General features: G+C 34.1%; 1 long non-coding RNA gene across 1 annotated transcript in view; it reads right to left on the bottom strand.

Moving 5' to 3' along the window:
• Nucleotides 1-4,367: 4,367 nt before the first annotated feature.
• LOC144330541 (uncharacterized) overlaps nt 4,368-21,775 on the bottom strand; it is a 70,577-nt gene continuing 53,169 nt past the window's right edge. The window contains exon 3 of the long non-coding RNA XR_013396837.1: nt 4,368-5,611. This is a non-coding gene — a long non-coding RNA (uncharacterized LOC144330541). The remainder of the gene's footprint in view (nt 5,612-21,775) is intronic.

A 21,775-nucleotide genomic window follows, 5' to 3' on the forward strand; every position in this document is an offset into this window, starting at 1 on the left:
GGGGTAAGGAGGGAAGAAGGGAACAAGGGAAGGAGGGAAAGGAAGTTGGAAGGAAGGAAGTTGGAAGGAAGGAAGGAAATGAGAAATGAAAAATAAAAGAGAAAGGACAGGGGATGATGGTGAAGCCTCAGATTAGCCTAAAGCACCAGAAACATCTGACATCCTAGACTATTCCCAAGCACCCATGCTGTGCCCCTCTTGCCTGACAAAGGAATTTCAATACAACTGTATAATGGAAATGTTGCCTGGTATCAGGGAATACATTCCAGAGAAGATTAGCCTGGCCTTCCCATTTCAGTCTTTTGTTTATAATTTAGATACAGAGGCCAAAGTAAATGCCATGAAGCAAAACCCTAGAGGGAGAGGCAGTCCTGTTGCTAAGAGGGAAAGTGAATATTGGGCCTAGATTTTAAAATAATTGTCTGCCACATTCCTGGTGTTGGTTACTAATTGATTCCCCCAAACAAAATTGAGAGTGTCAACTATGATTTTAAAGGGCTTGTGCTGGCTATCATTGTTCCTGATTTCAAAAGGGGTAGAGGAAGAAAGCCATATTTCTTCAAGTACTGAAGCAATTTCCAGGCTTTCCATGAAAACAAGATTTGGGCTGCTCATTTTATACAAGTCATAGTTGCAAGGACCTTATGTGAAGATGAGCTTTTATAATGGGCAGGACCTGCAACAAGCAGAATTGTTGCCGGAGAGGTCAGTCAATTCCAATAAATGAATCCTTATTAGGCTGTCCAGTGGGATGTGTTACGTGTTAAGAAATGTTGACACTGCATATTGCTCGCCTTTTCATTTTTTCTAAAATAAGGGTAATTTTTCCTTTAATTTAATATTCAACATCATTTCATTTCAGGTATTCAGTGTGTTAAGAGTGATTACCATAACCTTTTTATAAAACCGGTGTGTAGAATTACAACCATGTGTAGTAGCTGAAAGAAATAAAAATCATTAAGAAATACTGAGCTTGGGGCTAAAAGAAACAGCTAGATGCAAATTTCAGTAGCTAGACTTTTTCATCATAAATAAAGTCTGGATTTTGTATAAGGCAGCAATCTGTCTAGGTAGAAAAATACTTTTTCAGGTTTCTTTGTAGGTTTTATGACCCATGTGTTACAATTCAAGACAATGAAATGTAAGCTGAAATTTGATAGCTATTTCTATGAAAAGCTTGCATTTCTGATATTGACTTTACTCTCCTACTTTTTACTTTTCTGCTTCTTCTTAATAGCATTGTGTTTGTAAGGATAGAGATGTAAAAGCCAATTTACCCATTAAAGAAATTCCATACAAACATATTTGTTTGTTAAAGGTGGTAAAGGGAAATACATAAGAACCTATGACATTTATGACACCATGAAGATACTCTATTAACACTAAGTTGTCTAACTTTGGACTCTTTATTGTAGAAAAAAACCCCACCATTATTTAGATAAAGCACTGCTAATAGATTTTGTTAATGCAGAGATCTTTTTGGAATTGTGTAAACAGAAAAAAAGTGGGCAGGTTATAGTATATCCTACCTTTAGTATAGGGGCTGTATTACAGCTGTGTACCTACCATACCTTAGCATAGTATGTGGACTGTGTTCTAGAAAGCCAAAAATTGACTATAGAGAACAATTACTATGTATATTTCTCAGGCTTCTCTCTTTTTGTTTTTTTAAAAAAGCCTCTTTTTTACTATATTTGTTTAATATAACTAGACTGGCTGTTCAAAACCCTGAATTAGATAGAATTTCAAATAGGAAAGGAAAAAAACATGAATTTTTACTCATCACAGCTAGTGTCTTCATTATAATTCATAGAAAATAAAATTAATCGCAGCTATATTGGGTTTCTCTAATGAATTTAAACGTTAACTAGTTGGCTATACTTTCAATCAGAAAGCATTTTAAAATAATAGTTATACTTTACACATTTCTGTCGAAAGGTAAAAAAAATGAGTTAATGAAAGGGTGTATAATGCTTAAATTATAAATTATAAATGCTACAAATTAGAAATTGGTCTGTGTTTTGAAATAGAAATAGTTTTATTTATTCATAAATAAAACTTTATGCCACTAGCTTATAGAGTCAAAACTTTTTGGACTGTACATGAAATATATCTAACTTGATCTAACTTACAGCCATAAGAAGAGCATAGAGAAATGGTGTGTGGACTCGTACACAGTCATAATTCTCAATGTCTCTTATCCTTGGTTCTGTCACTAGGTCAAATTCAATATCCCCTCTGCACAGAATTATAAAAGCTCCGAGTTCAAATTCTTAAACTTCTCACCAGTGAGGTTTGTGCCCAAGAACATTCCTCTTTTGAATAAAAGTTGAGGATAATTTTTAAAAATTATTTTACTTTTCTATTGTCGTTGTTAAAAAGTAGTGTCTTTTGACATCAGCAACAACAACAAAATACCTTTAAAGTAAAACATCTTTGCACTCCTAGTGTTGGTCAGAATAATTTTGCTTGTAATATGATGTAAATAACATTAAAACTAGCTATGCATTAGTTGATTAATAAGTTTTGCACAATCGTACAATTAAAATCTATAACTACAGAATTTATAACATTCAAAATAATTATATTTTCATGTAAAACATAATATGTTCTTGGTCAGGAGATCGAGACCATCCTGGCTAGCACGGTGAAACCCCATCTCTACAAAAAATTAGCTGGACGTGGTGGCGGGCGCCTGTAGTCCCAGCTACTCGGGAAGCTGAGGCAGGAGAATGGCAGGAACCCGGGAGGCAGAGCTTGCAGTGACCTGAGATCGCACCACTGCACTCCAGCCTGGGTGACAGAGTGAGACTCCATCTCAAAAATAATAATAATAATAATCATAATGTTATTTAATGAAACCAAGTATCTGTCAAGAATTGAAATATAATGAAATATAGGTTCTTTTATTTTCTCCATGAGTATACTGTACATGTACCATGAAGGACTCAATTCTCTCACCATTGCTATCTATCTGAACCATAAAATCTCTACTTACATAATACATAAAATTATTTTTATTTAATTCAGCAAAAATTCTCACTTATATATTGTGGTCATCTCAATATGCTCATCTTTCTTGTCATTAGCCTAGTAATACATAATGCAAAATGGTGACATTCTCATAAGGTTAAAAACATATTAAGAAATTAGTTTGTTCATTAAAATTATAATCAATTATGAATTATACCTGAAAAAGTGTTCTTTCTTTATGATTGTAAAGAAAGCTTGCAAAGGTGCTGTCTTAGTCCCTTTGTGTTGCTGCAAAGGAAGACCTGAGGCTGAGCAGTTTATAAAAAGAGGTTTATTTGGCTCATGATTGTGCAGGCTGTATAAAAAGCATGGCACCAGAATCTCCATCTGGTGAAGACCTCAAGCTGCTTCCACTCATGGCAGAAGGTAAATGGGAGCCATCACATGGTGAAAGCAGAAAGTGTTGGCCGGGGGGGGTGGGGGTGGGGGGTGCGGTCAGAGAGAGAGAGAGAAAGAGAGAGAGAGAGAGGTGCCAGGCTCTTTAACAAGTAGCTCTTTGGGGACTAATAGAGTGAGAACTTACTTATTATCATGAGGACAGCATTCAGCTATTCATGAGAGATCTGCCCCCATGACCCAGACTCTTTCCAACAGATCCTACATCCAACATTGAGGATCAAACTTCAGCATGATACTTGGCAGGGCCAAACAAACATAGCAGATGGAATAATTACTACTATTTGGGAATAATTACTACTATTTTGACTTCAGAACAATCTAAGGTAACTAAATATGAAAAATTTGGGGAGATGATTACTCTGCATGTATATTACAAACATAAATGAAAAGTGAGCACCAAAATTGTATAGGTCATAAGATGATAGTGAATATGTTAAATATGGTAAATACTGCAATGTGAGAGCATGCAAACTCCATTTCTGGCTACGATGAGGTAATTGATGCTGGAATTAGCTATAAATATGTACAAACTTGAAAAAATACAGAACAAAACTCTTCTTAGACAAAGTACCAAAAAGCAAACAAACAAACCTAAACAAACAACAAACCAGCACAAGAACATCTCTGATAGAAGGAAGCAACCAAAGCAAGCCCTATAATTTTCCCCAAACTTCTGACTAGAAGAACTTTCCACGTTGCAGCACATGAAGGAAAATCACACACAAAAAATGGCAGTTTTATGACTCAGGGAAACAAAAGAACAAATCCAGGGAACTTATATTGCCTAATTCCATGACTTACTATAAAGCTGCTGCGATCAGCTCTATGATAGTGGTACAAGGATACATCAACAGATCATCGGAACCAAACACAGAGCTCAGAAATGGGTCAAAACGCAGGCCTTCAATCAATTTTTAAAGAAGAACACTTTCATTAGCTATAGAATTTTTGAATCAACATTTATTTTATTTCAGCACTTTAAAGATCCTATTCCACTGTCTTCTGGGCTTAGCGATCTCTGATGAGAAGTGTGCTAGTGTGTAATGTGTTATTCCTCTCTGTGTATTGTGTGTCTTTTTTCTCTGACTGCTCTCTCTCGATCTTCAGCAGGTTGAAAATGATGTCATTTGGCACAGTTCCCTTTGATTTTATTGGTTTTGGTTTACTAAACTTCTTGAGTTTGTAAATGTGTGTCTTTCATTATAGTTCTTGAGTTTTCAGACATTTTTTCAAAAAATTTTTTGCCACTCATCCTCTTTTTTCTTTTTTTCTGGGACTTCGATTACTTACATAATTCACTTTTCAAAACACGTCCACAGGTCTCCAAGGATATACTTATTTATTTTATTGATCTCTTGTCTGTTCTTCAAATTGCTGTGTTTTCATACATTTTTCTCTGCATTACCTTTTTTCTATTGACAATATCAGGTGAATTTACTTTTAGATATTGTGTTTTAATTCTAAAATGTATATTTGCTTATTTTTATAGTTTACATGTCTTTGCTGAGATTGTCTATGTTTTCATTCATAATGAGCACGTTTGCATTTACCTCATGAGGCACAATAAAAATAGCTGTTTTGAAGTCTTTGTCTTATAATTTTAGCATTTCTGTTAACTTGGGGTTGGCATCTGTTGATTATCTTTTCCCTGTGCCAATTGACAATCTATTAACTTCTAATGAAGAAAAGTCCAGGAAATCACTTTCTTTTTTACGTTTGTGACATATTAAATTTGGAACCCAGTTGAAAAGTTCTTACAACTTATGTTTAGAAAGGAAACAGCAAATATATCCATCTGCAAACTCTGAAAATTCTTCCTGATTCCTGAATTTAAATGAAATGTGAAGACTGGTAATATGAGTTCCATGACCAGAAGAAGAGGGGCAAAATTGTGTATTAACTCTATATTGACCAAAATACCATGCTTCCATTGCTTTGCTGCTGTCTGGGTCCTACCTGGTTTTCAATTTTGCTTGGGTCTTTCTCCTCCTCTCTCAAATCTACAGTTTAATATTTCTTGATAGTGCCAATGACTCTCCAGCCAAACATAACCTGTTTCTTGCCAGGCGTTGTTCTGCTATCACAGGCTGTGTTCCAGAAAAGCAAATTCTTTTTTCAACACCATGAATGTGGCTGACTAATCACTTCTCACATCTTCCCTCTTTTCTTCAAAATCACACTCCAGAAGAGAAGATAAAAATACACAGTGAAATTAAATTAAAATAAAAATATTTTAATCTCTTATCGAAAGATTTAAATTTTGTATCAATTTCTAGTTTTTCTTTCTTTTTTAAAAAAACAGTTTATATTATAAACCTGAAGAAATAAGCAGTGGGGAATTTGAAAGTCGTCATTAGGCTTCCTGCTGCATTTTTCTCTTGGAAAGAGTCTTTTCCACAGAAAGTGCTTCATCAGAAAGTAGACCACATTCTTTCAGGGATATTTTAGATGAGACCCATGCCCTAATGTAAAGTTGTAGGTGAGGTTTCCAAGGTCACTTTCAGCTCTAAGGCACAATGATATACTCTGCGCGATTATCACATCACACTGGAAAGGGGCTATTATTTTTATTTAACCATGTATTTTAGAAATAATAAGCCCTTTGGTTACAGAGACACTATTTAGAGAATGATACACTTTTTCAGACTATTCTAAAATCTCAAAATTAAAGGAGCCCAGCTTAATAAGGGGCTGATTTATTGCTTTACTATGCAAGATGTTTGCCATTAACCTAACAGAGGCTCCACACAGAAAAATCATTGTGTAGGGGAAGAAGCCAGAAGGAAAATTAGTCCTGTGATGAAAGGGAACCCATTATGGCTGACTTGATGATATTAATGGCATTTTCCTTCCTCTACAGTACTGTAAAACCTAAATATTTTAATGGCACTCATTTCTTCACCTGGAGGAGAAAAATTACATTGCTGTAAGCCTTTTTTAAATTTTAGGGCACATGTTATGTAGCAATCTTATTCTCTCAAACTTTACAGAGGGAGCTTCATTCCTATTCCTGTGATCAGAAGCTGTGAAGTGAGAGTCACTCCAAGCTCCAGATCCTGTCTGCCAACCACTGGCCTTCATGATAGTTCATGCTGCCAAGTGGACAGAGACTGATTATTTTCTGGCTTCCAATTTCTGAGGCCTGCACTGTAGGTTAGACCGACCCATAAAGTTGACTTTGTGTATACAGTACCCTGAAATGGCATAATCAACACATTTTTCTTCCTGCACATGGCAGCAGAAGAAAAGAACATGCTTCCTTAATTGATCTGCTGAAACCTTGGTCTGCAGGGAAATAAATCTTTCAACCTTTGAGTTATAAGAAGTGTAGTTTTCCTAGGGCAGTGAGGATATGTTAATTTGCTTTTCTGTATAAAGCCAAACCTTAGTTTTCAATACACCCATATATTCAGGAACACTAGAAATTACTCTTACATACCTAATATTTTAATAATTATTACTTTTTCTAATATTAGATTATCTCATTTTGCATGTCCAGGACCCATATCTCCAATAATGATATCATTCAGAAAAATAGTAAGAATTAAGAATATATATCCCGGTTTGATATAACCCAACATACATAGCACTCAACCATTTCAGTAACCTGAAGGGTAATTTAGAGTCAAATTATCAATAAAATTAAAAAGATGCCTGTGGCAGATTAAATTATTGCTTTAGTTCTTCATCACACTCTGTATTCATTCCCTTTATTACATCATTTTGCAAGTTCCTCAACGATAACTGAGATACACTTTTCTCTCCCTTTAGAATTGGTCTTTTGATTTACTTTAGCCAATGAATGTGAGGGCATGCGACATGACTAAAGGCAACAAAAGCATGGCATGAATGAACTTGTTCCCTGGTACTTTTGCCATCATCGAAAGAGCATGCAGCTAGCCCTCCTGTCTAAGGAGATGAGATATGACTGGAGTAGGACTACATGGCTGATGTGAAAACCTGCAGCTTGAGTATTATTTCAGCCTCAGGAGCTGATCCTCAACTGAAAGAGACTCGTGAGCAAGCTTAGCTAACATCAGGAAAGTGGTCCAGCTAATTTTCAGTCAGAGATAGAGTAGCTAAGATTTATTTTAAAAAAATACTTTCTTTCTGTGAGTTTGTGATATTTTGTTACAGAGAATATCTTAATATCTTATTGATACAGTATGTATTAAGTTCACATTAACTAAAGTGCATGCCTTTAACTCAGAGTGGGTCCTTTTTTTTTTTTTTTTTTTTTTTTTTTAAACAGAGTCTGGCTCTTTTACCTAGGCTGGAGTGTAGTGGTCCAATCTTGGCTCACTGCAGCCTCCACCTCCCGGTTTCAAGTGATTCTCCCACCTCAGCCTCCCAAGTAGCTGGGATTACAGGCGCACACCACTGCATCTGGCTAATTTTTGTATTTTTAGTAGAGACGGGGTTTTGTCATGTTGGCCAGGCTGGTCTGGAACTCCTGACCTGAGGTGATCCGCCCGCCTCGGCCTCCCGAAGTGCTAAGATTACAGGCATGACCAATCATGCCTGGCCCAGAGTAGGTATTCTTAATGCCCTTTTCAGAAACTCAATTACCCTAATCACCATAATTCTAAAAAGGCAATCATAAAATAAAGATATAAATTTTTCAGTGCATGAAATTAAAAGCCCTAGAAGCATTAATTTTTTTCTCCAGTTATAGATTAACAGTCCAATATAAAATAATTAAAACATGTGAGGAAAGTTGATTTAGTTAAAATCCTATAAAATCTTGATTAAGATTGTAAGTAATAGTGATATATGTTTATATAGAACACCTCATTTGAAAAAGAGTTCCACATGTAACATTTTATATCAGTGCTTACAAGATCTAGCGTGGCACTGGAAGGAAGGTATGCTTAATTGAGCTGATGGAGATCTCAAAGACATGCTTTAATGTAGATACACATTTTTTTAGTGGACGGATTTTGCTGTTGACTATCAAACAAAAGTGTTTCAAATTTAAGGAGAAATTCCTCATGTTTATAGTTACGAAAAAGTAATTGTGGCTTACTGATTTTACATTTCAAAGATATACTTTTTATTCCTACCTAACAACATCTAGTTTACAAAGCCTAATTATCTATGTATTCTCACAGGGAAGAATTGGAGTTTGAGGCTCAATACTATATTCTTAGTACCAAGAAAAGACCATGCTTGGATAGCATTACTGAAATCGGTCTGCTTCATAAAAAAAAGAATCACCAAAAATTAATAAATGCTCCTCAGTATGAAAGCAAGTTTGCAACAGTGTCAGAACAACTTTTTTCAAAAAGTTCTGTTTGTTAACCTGCAGATAATTTTTTTCCATCTGATCAAGTTCGATATATTTGTGAATACTCTGCTTCACATTGATTGCTGTGATTATCTCCCCAACCCCATTCCATGTAATCATTGCTAAGCTCATTCATAATCACATGCTTTCTGTTTACAATGTTCTCTGCTTTTCCTGGCTGTGAGCGATCATCTTTAGGCCATTTCCCTGGAATTGAGGGACACTTTGATAACTATGCATGATTATTTTCTTCACATCTTCACACTGCCTTCTCTCACTACCACTGAATAACTTCTTCATTCTATGTTTATATCTACAAAGAATGGCTTGGGCAAATGTTTAAGAAGAAATATTCAGTAAGTAAAAGTTAAAAGAAAATGATATTTCTGTCAATGAAGAAAAACAGATTTGAGTAGAAATGCCAAATATTGTTTAAATTAGGACTACTGATTGTGGTACATGGCTCACATTGATGGAAATGCTTAACTAAACTTCTTTTAAAAATTGTAAAAAAAAATCTTTGATTCATTAATTTGATGCGCTAATGAGTAAACACATATGTTCAGCATTTGAGGATTTTTTAAAATGAAAAAGATCTCTACTTGTTATTCCTAAGTAGATATATTCTTTAAATTAGGAATGTCAGTACTCTGAAATTCAGTCTTGTTATGATGTATATTAATTAAATCATTCAAAATATATTGACTTAAAATTTTCCATGGACTAGATATGAGCATAGGTGGTAAGGGGATAGAGGTGAACATGTATCTGTGTCCTTAGGGAGCTTACATTCTATTGGACGGCATATATAATAAACAATAATGATATTAATGCTTAGTCACATCTGTGGGAAATGCTTTATAAAGAAAACTGCAAGGCTCAATGAAAGTATATAACAGAACTCTATTTAGTGAAGGAGGGCAGAGATAAAGTAACATTTAGTTGAAATAAAACTTCAAAGACGGAGTTAACTAAGTGAAAAATTCTAGTGCACACTTTTCAAACAGAGAAAACAGCACTAGTCCCCCTTTATCCTTGTTTTGCTTTCCACAGTTTCAGTTACCTGCAATCAACCACAATGTGAAAATACTAAATGGAAAATTCCAGAAATAAGCAATTCATAAGTTTTAAATTGCTAGATGTGCTAAGCAGCATGATGAAATCTTGTGCCCATGTTTTCTGTCCCATCCAGGATGTGAAACATCTCTTTATCCAGTGGTCTCCATGCTGTATACATTACCCACCCGCTAGTCACTTACTACCCCTCCTAGTTTTCAGATTGAAAAAACATGCTGTATATGTATTTTGGTATCATCTGTGGTTTCAGGCATCTGCTGGGAGTCTTGGAACATATCCCCTGAGAATAAGGAGAAACTACCAAACAAGAATTCCCTGAGGCAATTAGGAAAATGATGAATATCAGTTTCCTAGAAACGTGGTAGTAAAGTGCCACAAACTGTGTGGTTTCCAACAACAGAAACTTACTCTTTGACAGTTCTGATGAAATAGATAGAGAAACGGGTTAACTCTAGACTTGATTAGGATGGCCAAAAAAATTGGGCATGCATGCTAGAAATGTAAGGGCTACCCCTAAAATAATAGATGTAGAAAGTTGAAGAAAGACAGTTAAGATAATTTTACGAATCTAGCAGTTGTTAGTAAAGAAAAAGAAAACAAATAGTAAGCATAATAAATATAAAACCTTAATAATATGGTGGAGGTAAATCTAAATATATCATAACCCACATGGATGTCATTCTTTCTTATTTAAAGACTGAAAATCTCCAGATAATATTATTTTCAAAGAGTTCACACTGGTTAGTGTTATAGTAGTAAAATGTGTTATGGGATTTGAAAATGGATTGGAAGAGAGAAAAAGTATGAAGGGCAAGAAAAATTAGGAGACCATTCAGTTATTGGTGGTAGGAAGAGAAATGGAGTAAAATATATATTTTAAGAGATACTTAAAAGTAGGTATAATAGTTTATAATATAATCCAAGGGTCAGAAGCTCATATATTTCTAAATCTTCTGAATTGGCCATCACCATTCAGCTTTTAAAATAACTGACTATAAGTTCCATCCCACAAACTGAGAAATCTAGTTCCCTTTTTCTGTTTGTGGTTATGTCCCAAGATTCTCATGGAACTGATAAGTGTTTTCATGATCTGATACTTACGTTCTGCCTCTTCTGAATGATTAGTGTTGATTTTATATTTCATGCCCTATGACTTTCTGTCCCACCTCACCCCAAATGTGTCATAAATTTCATTTTTTATTTTTAATAACCAATACTATCATGAAGATTTTTAAGTTGGGAGTCACAAAGAGTATCACAAAATAGCATGAAATTAAAAATGTTACTCATCCTTTATAAGATGTTCTTAGCTATAAAACCACTAGAAGATAACAGAGGAGAAAACCTTAATTACCTTCAGTATAATGATAACTTTTTAGATATCAGAACATCAAAGCCATGATCTATGACAGAAATAATTGTTAAACATTTCAGGCAGGGTGTGATGGCTCATTCCTGTAATCCCAGCACTTTGGGAGGCTGAGGCAGGTGGATCACTTGAGGTCAGGAGTTCGAGACCAGCCTGGCCAACACAGCAAAACCTCATCTTTACTAAAAATACAAAAATTAGCTGACCATCGTGACACATACCTGTAATTCCAGCTACTTGGGAGGCTGAGGCAGGAGAATTGCTTGAACCCAGGAGGTGGAGGTTGTAGCAAGCCGAGATTGCTCCACTGCACTCCAGCCTGGGCAACAGAGAGACTCTGTCTCAATTAAAACAAAAAAAAATTAAAAATTTCTTCTCTAAGACAATGTCAAGAGAATGAAAAGACAAGCAGCAGTTTTGGAGAAAATATTTGGAACAGATTTATCTGATACAAGACTATTATCCAAATTATATAAAGACTATTAAGTTCAAGAATAAGAAAACAAGCAACCTGATTTAAAAATGGGTAAAATACCTTAACAGACACCTGACATCATAAGAAGATATACAAATGGCAAACAAAATAGACCTTATATTAAAGAAGATATACAGATGGCAAATAAACATAAGATGTCCACATCATATGTCATCAGAGAAATGCAAATTCAAACAACATAATCCCATTATACACCTATTCGAATGACCCAAATCTGGAATGCTGATGCCAAATGCCAAATGTTGACCAGGATATGGAGCAACAAAAACTTGCAGTCATTGCCGCTGAAAATGTACAATCATACAATCACTTCAACAAACAGTTTTGCAATTCTCACAAAATTAAAAATTCTTACCATTCAATCCTGATATTGAACATTTGATATTTACCCAAAAGAGATGGAAACTTATGTTCACACAAAAGGTTGCACCTGGATGTTTATAGTAGTTTTATTTATAATTGTGAAAACTTGAAACCCGTCAAGATGTTCTTCAGTATGTGAATGGATGAATAAACTGGTACATCCAATGAAATATAAATGAGCATTAAAAATAAGTGATCTAATAACTCTTGAAAGGACATGGAAGAAGCTTACGTGCATATTATTAAGTGAAAGTAGCCAGTTTGAAAAGACTACATACTGTATGATTCCACGATGACATTCTGAAATAGATAAAACTATGAAGTCAGTAAAAGGATCAGTGATTGCCAAGAGTCCAGGTGTTGGAAGGATGAATAGGCAAAGCACAGAACATTTTTAGAGCAGTGAGACTATACTTCATGATACTATAATGGATTGATGTAGTTTGGCTCTTTCGTCCCACCTCAAACTAATGTTGAATTGTAATTTTACATGGTGTTGGATGTACGACGCCAAGAGTGAACCCTAATGTACGCTATGGACTTTGGGTGATTAGGATGTGTCATTGTAGGTCCACCAATTGTGAGAAACGTGCCTCTCTGGTGGAAGATGTTGATAACGGGGGAGCTGTGTATATGCAAGGGCAGGAGGTTTATGAGAAACTTCTGTATCTTCCTCTTAATTTTGCTGTAAACTAAAACTGCTTTAAAAAAATAGTCTCTTTTTTTTAAAGAAAGGAGTAGGGAAGGTGATAAAAATATAAAAACCTAAATAGAAGGGGATAAAGAAGCCCTTGGCCAAAAGGGGCTGTATAATGACCAAGTCTCAGTACTCATTTGAATAAGATCAAAAGAATTACACACAAACAAAAGAATAGACCCAAAGTATTGGATTCCTGTTACTAATTCAGCTACATAAAAAAGCACAGATTAGATAAAAGACAAATTATCTTGGAAGAAATGTCAAACTTTGCATGTTTTACTTTTTTTCACAGTAAAACACATTACAAGTTGGAAAATATAAGAAAATAGTTCTCATTTCTGGTGTGTCCTTGAATATAGTAACACACGTTTTTTCTTCTAAGTTGTCTTATATTTATATTTTAATATTTACACTTTTTTCATTTCACTGTTGTGCAAAATAAGCTCAAAAAGACTATCGTTTTATTCAAAGGAACAAATATTGATTCAGAAATGTTTGCACATAATTTAAATAATTATGCAATACTAAATTTCCTATATTGTTTTTTATCATGTATCTATCAGCAACTTTAAAACTAATGACTATTCCTAGAAAGTGAAAAATCTGAAATATTACTTGATAATCATAATCAATGGATGGATTACTTTTTGAAATGTTTGTGTAAAGAAGTCTTAGGATCCAGAAAACATTTTTTCCAGTACCAGTTTCAGATAATTTTATTGAGCCCTTACCACAACAAAGACATTGTGTTAAGTATAAGGGAGTGTAGATGGACAACACATACCCTAACCCACCAGGCTTCTGTAGTAGCTTCAGGAACGTTATTCAAGCATTTTATCTGTGTGGCAAAATGAAACGCCATTGAAACTATAACCAAAAGTTTGCAGATTGGCATCACATTTTAGGAACTACTGTCCAACGGAGTTTTCACCCCCAACCAAAACAAATTTTACATATATATCATAAAACTTAAAAAATTCCAACATTGATTTTCATTTAAGAAAGATATTATATGAAATACAGTCCACAGAGCATGGTGTCATTTTTCATTCGCACTTCTCTCTCTTCCTTGATTTCTTCTCACATTCATATTCTTCAGATCTTTTCATTCCTCACATGTACAAAGAACACCTTCCACCCCCATTTACCACCCCACATTTTCTCTACCCTTACAGTGTCTACCCACAAACACAATCTCCATACATGGGTCTACATTCAGAATAGCCATTTCCTTGTTTTTCTGAGTATTTTTTCTTGTCAAAGACAGAGAAATCATGAGGCAAAGTAGGGTAGTTGCTTAAAGTTGTCCTTCCCCTTGACAGCCATTGTAACTTGAGATCATAGCTTGAAGCACAGAGCAAACTTACCTCGGACTTTTTACTTCATCCCACTCCCAATTGTTTGGTGTGTTGGTCAGCTATATAGTCCAAAAGATAATGTATGCAAATATACATATGCTTATGTATATGCACACACACACAGTTGTTTTTTCCTTTGAATATTTTATCTTTCTCATAATTTAGGCTTTCTGGTTTTAACTTTTAAATCACATCATCTTAAAATTACATATTCATATTCTCTTTTTTAGCTCTTTGACTTGAATTAAATATTGTATTTTTATCATATACCTCTTTAACTTTCTAATGTCTTTGTATTATTATTTCTTTAGCTACTTGACCTATTTCTCTTATTTTTATTGATTTTTAGTGTTTCAAAAATTGAATTCCTTTTTATATTTATAATTGTTTATTTCCTTGTTTTAATATTCATTCTTTAGATTTATCTATTGTCTATTTTATTTCTAAAGCTCTTCAGAAGTTACTACTTTTTAAAACTACAATTTTATTTCTTATCTTACCTCTTTTAGTTGTCTTCACAGTCACAAGCTTAACAAATTTTTGCCTTGTTGATTTTATCATTATACCTTAACCTTGCTGTAATTATGCATTTTCACATTGACTTTAACATTTTTTAGTCTTTTCGTTTAAAAATTTTAAGATCTAATTTTAGAATTTCTTCTAACTTTAATCTTTGATGTTACCTTATAATTTTAACATTTTTAACTTATCCTCATCTTTTAAAGTTTGTGTAAAATTCAACCACTTTATACTTTCTGTCATAGATGTAGAAGCTCCGAAGACTGAGATATGTCCTCAAGTATAACAAAATACCGCAATAGGGGCAGCATTGATGAGGATGTGGTTAATAATCGCTAATAGAGCATAGGCGGATGGCAGAAAAACGATTTCAAGAAGCAAAAGAGATGACTTCATTGAGGACTTTCTAGGTTTCCATAATGATAAAAGTACTTTGATAAATCACTTTATGTTCTCAATAACCAATTATATCCCATTTACAAATGACTTAACTGGAGTTTCATGCAGACTAAATTCTGGATTGTGCGCCCAGTAAAAATACACACCAAGTCCATCTGATTCTATTTGCTCAGTCCTTTACATGACAGAAATGGTGGGCCATGCCATGGCAGGGAGCATCTTCGAACTTAATTATCATTATATGAGCAGAACCAGGAACACCAATGTGCCAACTGTAGGAAAATGGCAGTCTTCATAAAATATATATATTTGAAGTAATATGACATCTGTTCACTTTTTAAAGCAGTTACAAAAGGTAGGTGAGGGGCTTTAAATTGTATAATTTACTAGATACTTACGATACTTGCACACTGACGAGGAAATACACAGAGAGGGACCTTCTAGCTACTCCCACCAAAGTTTGAATGTTTAAATCTCTTCCACTAACACTGATAGAAAAATGCATTTCTACTTAGTGAAGTAATTGCTAATTGACATCTAATTATCTTGAAAATATATTCCTGGGAAACATAGCCCATTTCATGAACTCACTGGGCCTGTTATGAATTTTTGTTTTGAATTCAAAGCTAATACTATTATGCCCTTTAAGCTTTCCACTACTCTGTAAACACTTTAGTGGGTCACAGAGTATTTATACAGTATATGCCAAACTTAATACAACTAAGAACCTGTGTTTGTTTTTCAATGTTTTGAAAACTGCATAAATTTTGATGATTGACAGTCAGAGACTGAAAAATAAATATTTTTACTTTTGAATAACAAACTCCCACAATTTAAACAGAGTAAAGGGGCTTTAGTTATTTGTTTTTCAAAGTGCATTCACTATTAGAAAGTAAACCTAGAAAAAAACAACTTTTTATGTTCTCAGGAAGGAGAAACCTTAAAATACTAGTGACTTGTATTAATACTATAATAGCGTTCATTAATGTTATCGATGCTTTTCTTCCTGGCCTAATAAACTCAGCACGTTACCAGTGCGAGTTCAATGTTTTTCTGATATTACCATATGGGTTAACTTGTCAAGTAAACAATATATGCTCCTTAAGATATTCACCTATATGTTTTAGATCTTATTCATATGTGTATTTCTGTATGACTATGTAATCATATCTCTATATTATATGATTCTTAATCTAATTTTTAAGTAATTTGATCATTACAAATAGCCTTTGTATTCAGCATACTGAGCTTATAAAGCATTTCAAGTAATTTAGTAGCTTTCTTAATTAATTTTTTTCATTGGCAAGCAGATGACAAGATTTTTAGTAAGGCTTTAAAAATAATCCACCCAAGATAGTGAAAACCACATGCAGTTTAGGAAAAACACTAAGGCTGCCAAATAAAAAGAAGAATACCAAATATTATGATAGCAAATCCTGAAAAGAATTGTCTGCCTATGATAGTAATACTCAGGAAAAATAAACCACATTTCATTACATTAAAAGGCACTCTAATGATTTTCATTTTAGTCATGAAGTTGACTATTTTGCTCAATCACAGTGTGTCCCCGTAATTTAGGGTTCTAGTCATTGACCCAGATACTCTCATTACATTATCTTTTTATTCTTTTTATTTTTGTCTTTGCTGCTGCTTCCTCTTTTTTGTTTATGTTGTTGCTGATGTATTCTCTGAGTTGGCTGTAGGAATTAGGGAAAAATTGCTTGTAGGAAATTACCATTACTTTTAGAATAGACAAATTAGGATTAGCTAAAATGAACATTATTAACCTACTCATTTTTTAAAAAGGGCACTACATTAAAAGGAAAGCAGGAAAATAACAAGGGCCATCCTTCACTTACACAGTCTTTTACTTTTGCTCCTGAATTAGAACAATCCCAGGATGGATATAACTGAAAGTGGATATACCATTTGTTACCCCTTTCAGATAATGGTATGACTTCACTGCGTGAAGAAGCAGAATTTAAATTTAAGGCCAAAAAAATGGTGTACATCTGAGTGTCTGACAATCCTAGTTATCAAAATAAAGAAACAGTACATGGAGTCTTTCGTGTTGATTTCATCAATTCAATTTTAGTACTGACAGCTTAAGAAGTAAAATTATGAAAAGCAACATATAAAATAAAAAAGTAGCTTTATAAATTCAGAACAATTGTTTCAGTATACAAAAATATCTTGCTCTCACCAATAAAAATTAAATTAAATTAAATGATAATGTATAAAAAGATGAAAGTAAAGACAGTAAAGAAAAAAATTGAATTCCTATATAGGCACATTAGTGGAATATTCATGAATGTAGTGTTTCCTGGTAAATATTATGGTGAATGACAGATATCAATCTGAAAAGCCAACCCTTTTTTATGTTTCTCAGAAAATTAGCTGTTTTATATTTATACATTTCTTTAATATTCTTGTATAATGGCGGCATCTCATATTCTCTAGTTTTCTTAGCCGACAACTTGAAAAGAAGAATCTAAAATGTTTTCTTATCAACATTAGCAGTGACATAGTTTGAAGCTTTTATGAACTGAATTGGCAAATAGTCATTTATTCATTTACAGAATAAGAAAAACTCTAAACAGATACTCTAAGAAATCTCAAATGGTCACTCTTTATTAACTTATGAATACTTCAGAATAATACTGAACATTTTTATTCTCATAATTTTATTTTTTTATTATTATTTTTTTTATTATTATACTTTGAATTCTAGGGTACATGTGCATAACGTGCAGGTTTGTTACATATGTATACTTGTGCCATGTTGGTGTGCTGCAGCCATCAACTCGTCAGCACCCATCAACTCCTCATTTACATCAGGTATAACTCCCAATGCAATCCCTCCCCCCTCCCCCCTCCCCATGATAGGCCCCAGTGTGTGATGTTCCCCTTCCCGAGTCCAAGTGATCTCATTGTTTAGTTCCCACCTATGAGTGAGAACATGCGGTGTTTGGTTTTCTGTTCTTGTGATAGTTTGCTAAGAATGATGGTTTCCAGCTGCATCCATGTCCCTACAAAGGACACAAACTCATCCTTCTTTATGGCTGCATAGTATTCCATGGTGTATATGTGCCACATTTTCTTAATCCAGTCTGTCACTGATGGACATTTGCGTTGATTCCAATTTTATATTTTTATGGCTTGAGTGGGTAAGAGAATTCTGGCTTGATTAAGTCTCTTCTGAAATACATCTGGCTGTTAGTCTCAGCAAGGGTGGAGAGGTGAGCTGCTTATGGTCTTGTTTTCTTTTTGTTGTGCAAGCAAAGGAAGACAAAGAATACCGTCTGCTTACTTGAAATCGTAAGACTTCTTCCTTATAGTTAATTTCATGCTTTTAGGGCTGTGCTTTCTATTAAGTAGTGTCACATAAACAATAAAATCACTCCCTGTAGGTTTTCAGACCAATAGTAAATGAATGACAACTAGTACCGGAAATTCTCACTGTAAGACAAAACAAGTAAAACTATAACATTAGTAGATATTTACGTGGAGTCCCCTCTTACAGTTGTTTGTTAGACAAGAATCAATAAAGAGAGGGGAGATATTTAGTTATGTTCTATTTTAATCTATTACTTCATTTTAGGAAACAATATATCTGGACTTAATCTTTAAATATTATTAATACATGAAATTTTAATAGTTTAATGTAGTTTAATATGACTACATATTAAGACTATGTATTAAGAGGAATGGGTGGTATTTTTTATTTTCTCATCTTTGAATACTTGTGAATAAGCCATGTTGAGATTCAGCACTGGGTAACTCCTCGAGACTGCAATGATAATATGACATCTAGTCAGAGACTATGTGAAGCAAGAGTATATGCTTTCCAACCCTGAGCAATGTCAGTGAAAATATCCTCTTATAATTTCTACTTCCTGGCCTTATGGGAGAGAATGTTTCTTGACAGATAGTGTAGAACACATGGTCCAAAAGTTCATTGAGTGCAATTTCCCATATAGTGCTGCATATGTATTACTTCATTCAATCTTGATGGGCATTTTATTTTATTTTATTTTATTTTATTTTATTTTATTTTAAGACAACATCTCATTCTGTCACCCAGGCTGGAGTGCAGTGGTACAATCTCGGCTCACTACAACCTCGCTTCCCAGGTTCAAGCTATTCTCTTGCCTCACCCTCCCAAGTAGCTGGGACTACAGGGGCGTGCCACCTGCCTGGCTGATTTTTGTATCTTTGGTAGAGACAGGGTTTTACCATGTTGGCCAAGCTGGTCTCAAACTCTTAACCTCAAGAGATCCACCCTATTTGGCCTCCCAAAGTTCCAGGATTACAGGCATGAGCTACTAGACCTGACCTGGGCATCTTATTTTCATTTATGGCCTACAAAACTATTTAGAGCATATATTTCATATATTATTGTGTAGTAAATAACACAGCAGGTGACATTTGCCTTTTCTAGATAAGACTAAAAAGTTTTAGATGGAATCATTTGGAAATAAAGTCAACATGATTAAGCTATCAAGACTGACTGGTGATAATATGAAAACAATGTAGGAGATATCACTTCAGAGTTATAAACTCTCAGGCCAATTAGGAAAAAGTCACAGATAAAGACTCTACAAGGAGATTAATGGATTTACCTTATATTACATACACGAGGTTGAACTAGATTTAAGTAGCTATTGTTAATGGGTACCTTGCATCATTATTCTCTTCTTTCTCTGATAACTCAGAAGAAAACATTCTTTATGTCTGCAATAAGACTCTACATGTAAGATCATTTCTCCTGGCCCTAAGACCACTAGCAATAGGGTCTGAAAAGTAGAGTATACATGCACCTAATTGCTAAGGCAATTCCACACCACTAAGATTCATAGGAACCTGAGATAATGTATTGAAATTGCTGCTGATGAGTACAAACTGAAATACAAAGTCCTGAAGCTAGTACTATATCAGAGAGAGATTCTCATTTTGAAAGAGGACCAAAAAAAGTTATAAAAGAAATAAAATAAATCCTAAATATGTACTAGGGTTTAGAAATATTTCCATTTCTATATTCATTTCAAACTTGGTTTGTTCACTCTGAATTTATATATTATAGTAAAAACTTTAATTAGCATGACAGATGATGACTATGTAAGCCAAATGTTAGGAGATCTGTGAGAACAAGATTCATAATTCAAGCGGCCCATGAGACCCTCAGTGTGTGTGTTCTGCTGTACTAATTTTCACAGTTTTCACAGAATAATTTTAAAACTGTTAAGATTTTCACCCTCTATAAAATCTCTGTAAAAGGGTCTTAAAACCTGAGCCAATGTAAAATCATTACATTTGTATACATTAGTGTCATTTTCCTTATTGTTTTCTTTCCCTTAATGCTGCTCAGCTAGTGAAGAAAAAAAATATAAATAATTGTTTATTTTTTAAACTTTAGTTTTAGATTGAAAAAATATCAAATCTTATAAGAAACTGTTAGCTAACTATGAGATAAAGAAAAAGTAAATTTAGTCTTTGAAACAGCAGTGTAAAATCTAACATGTTAAGCCCAACAAAAGCATAATTAGGTTGCCTAATAGATACCTTTTTTTTTTAAACCCCAAGCCAGTATGCTATTTTTCATTTGCTCCTCAAGATCCATGCTCTTCTTTGCTTTATCTGCTGTGTTTCCTGGGAAACAATCTATAGGGAATGAACTAACAGACTCTGACTCCTAGTTTGGGTCAATCAACGGGGAAACCATGAAACATTAGAGGAAGGAATGTGAGTAAAGTTAAGCTCTTTATCCCCTCTGTCTCCCTGAAGAATCACTGCAGAATGGGATGGTCCTCAGCTGAAGGTCATAGCAAAGTCAGACAGCTCTCTCTCTCCCAGTGCACATAATCATCCCTATCCTAGTCTTTAAGTGAGATAATAACGGCTCCCAGTTCATTTAGCCTCTGAAGTACCAACTACATTAGTCCTTATGTTTTCCATAAAGGCCATGTATACCTTAAAAACAGTCACTTTGACAAAATCTTCTCTGATATATGTGTGATATTTATTTCTTACAAAGGTCCTTGTTGATATCCAAGTGACAAGTATCCAAGTATCTGGTGGCTGAAAAATCATTCTTATCACCAAATATAGAAATATTTAGTATGTCTACTCAAAGTTTAGCCTATATGGCATATAACCTAAGATTCTTTATGCAAAAATTATTCTTTAGGAAACCTCATACAGAGCTGGGTGCGGCAGCATGTAGCTGTAATCCTAGCTACTCTGGAGGCTTAGAGGTTGGATCACGTTAGCCCAGGGGTTCAAGACCAGCTTGCACAATATAACGAAGTCCCACTCCCGACCCCCTTAAAAAAACCCATATAATATTGGGGAAAATAAGTAAAAATCAAGAATAATCCTTTCTGTGATTCAAATGACCTATTATCTCCTCAGTTTCCAGAGACTGTCAAAATACTATTAGACTCTTCATGTTTACAAAACCTGTATTCAATGTCATAAATGAAGTTTAGCAAAAGTAAGTTCCATTATGTAAAATTTTGAATTTTCAAATGAAAGTTTATTTTTATTCTCATCCAGTTAAACTTTGCAAAGTCATAAAATACTTGGCCATTATCAGATTTCACTAAAATTTGAACTTTGTAAAATCATACATTTTCTCTAAACTTGTATTATTTCCTTTTTCACAGCTAGAGTTAAATGTAATTTTCACATATCTTTTATCTTCATATTATTCATACCTTTAAATGAAAAATAAATGCTTCTTTTTTTAATTTATGCTGGGTGTGGTGGTTCATGC

This window comes from Macaca mulatta, chromosome 8 (genome assembly GCF_049350105.2).
Source record: "Macaca mulatta isolate MMU2019108-1 chromosome 8, T2T-MMU8v2.0, whole genome shotgun sequence".
Classification (NCBI taxonomy): domain Eukaryota; kingdom Metazoa; phylum Chordata; class Mammalia; order Primates; family Cercopithecidae; genus Macaca; species Macaca mulatta.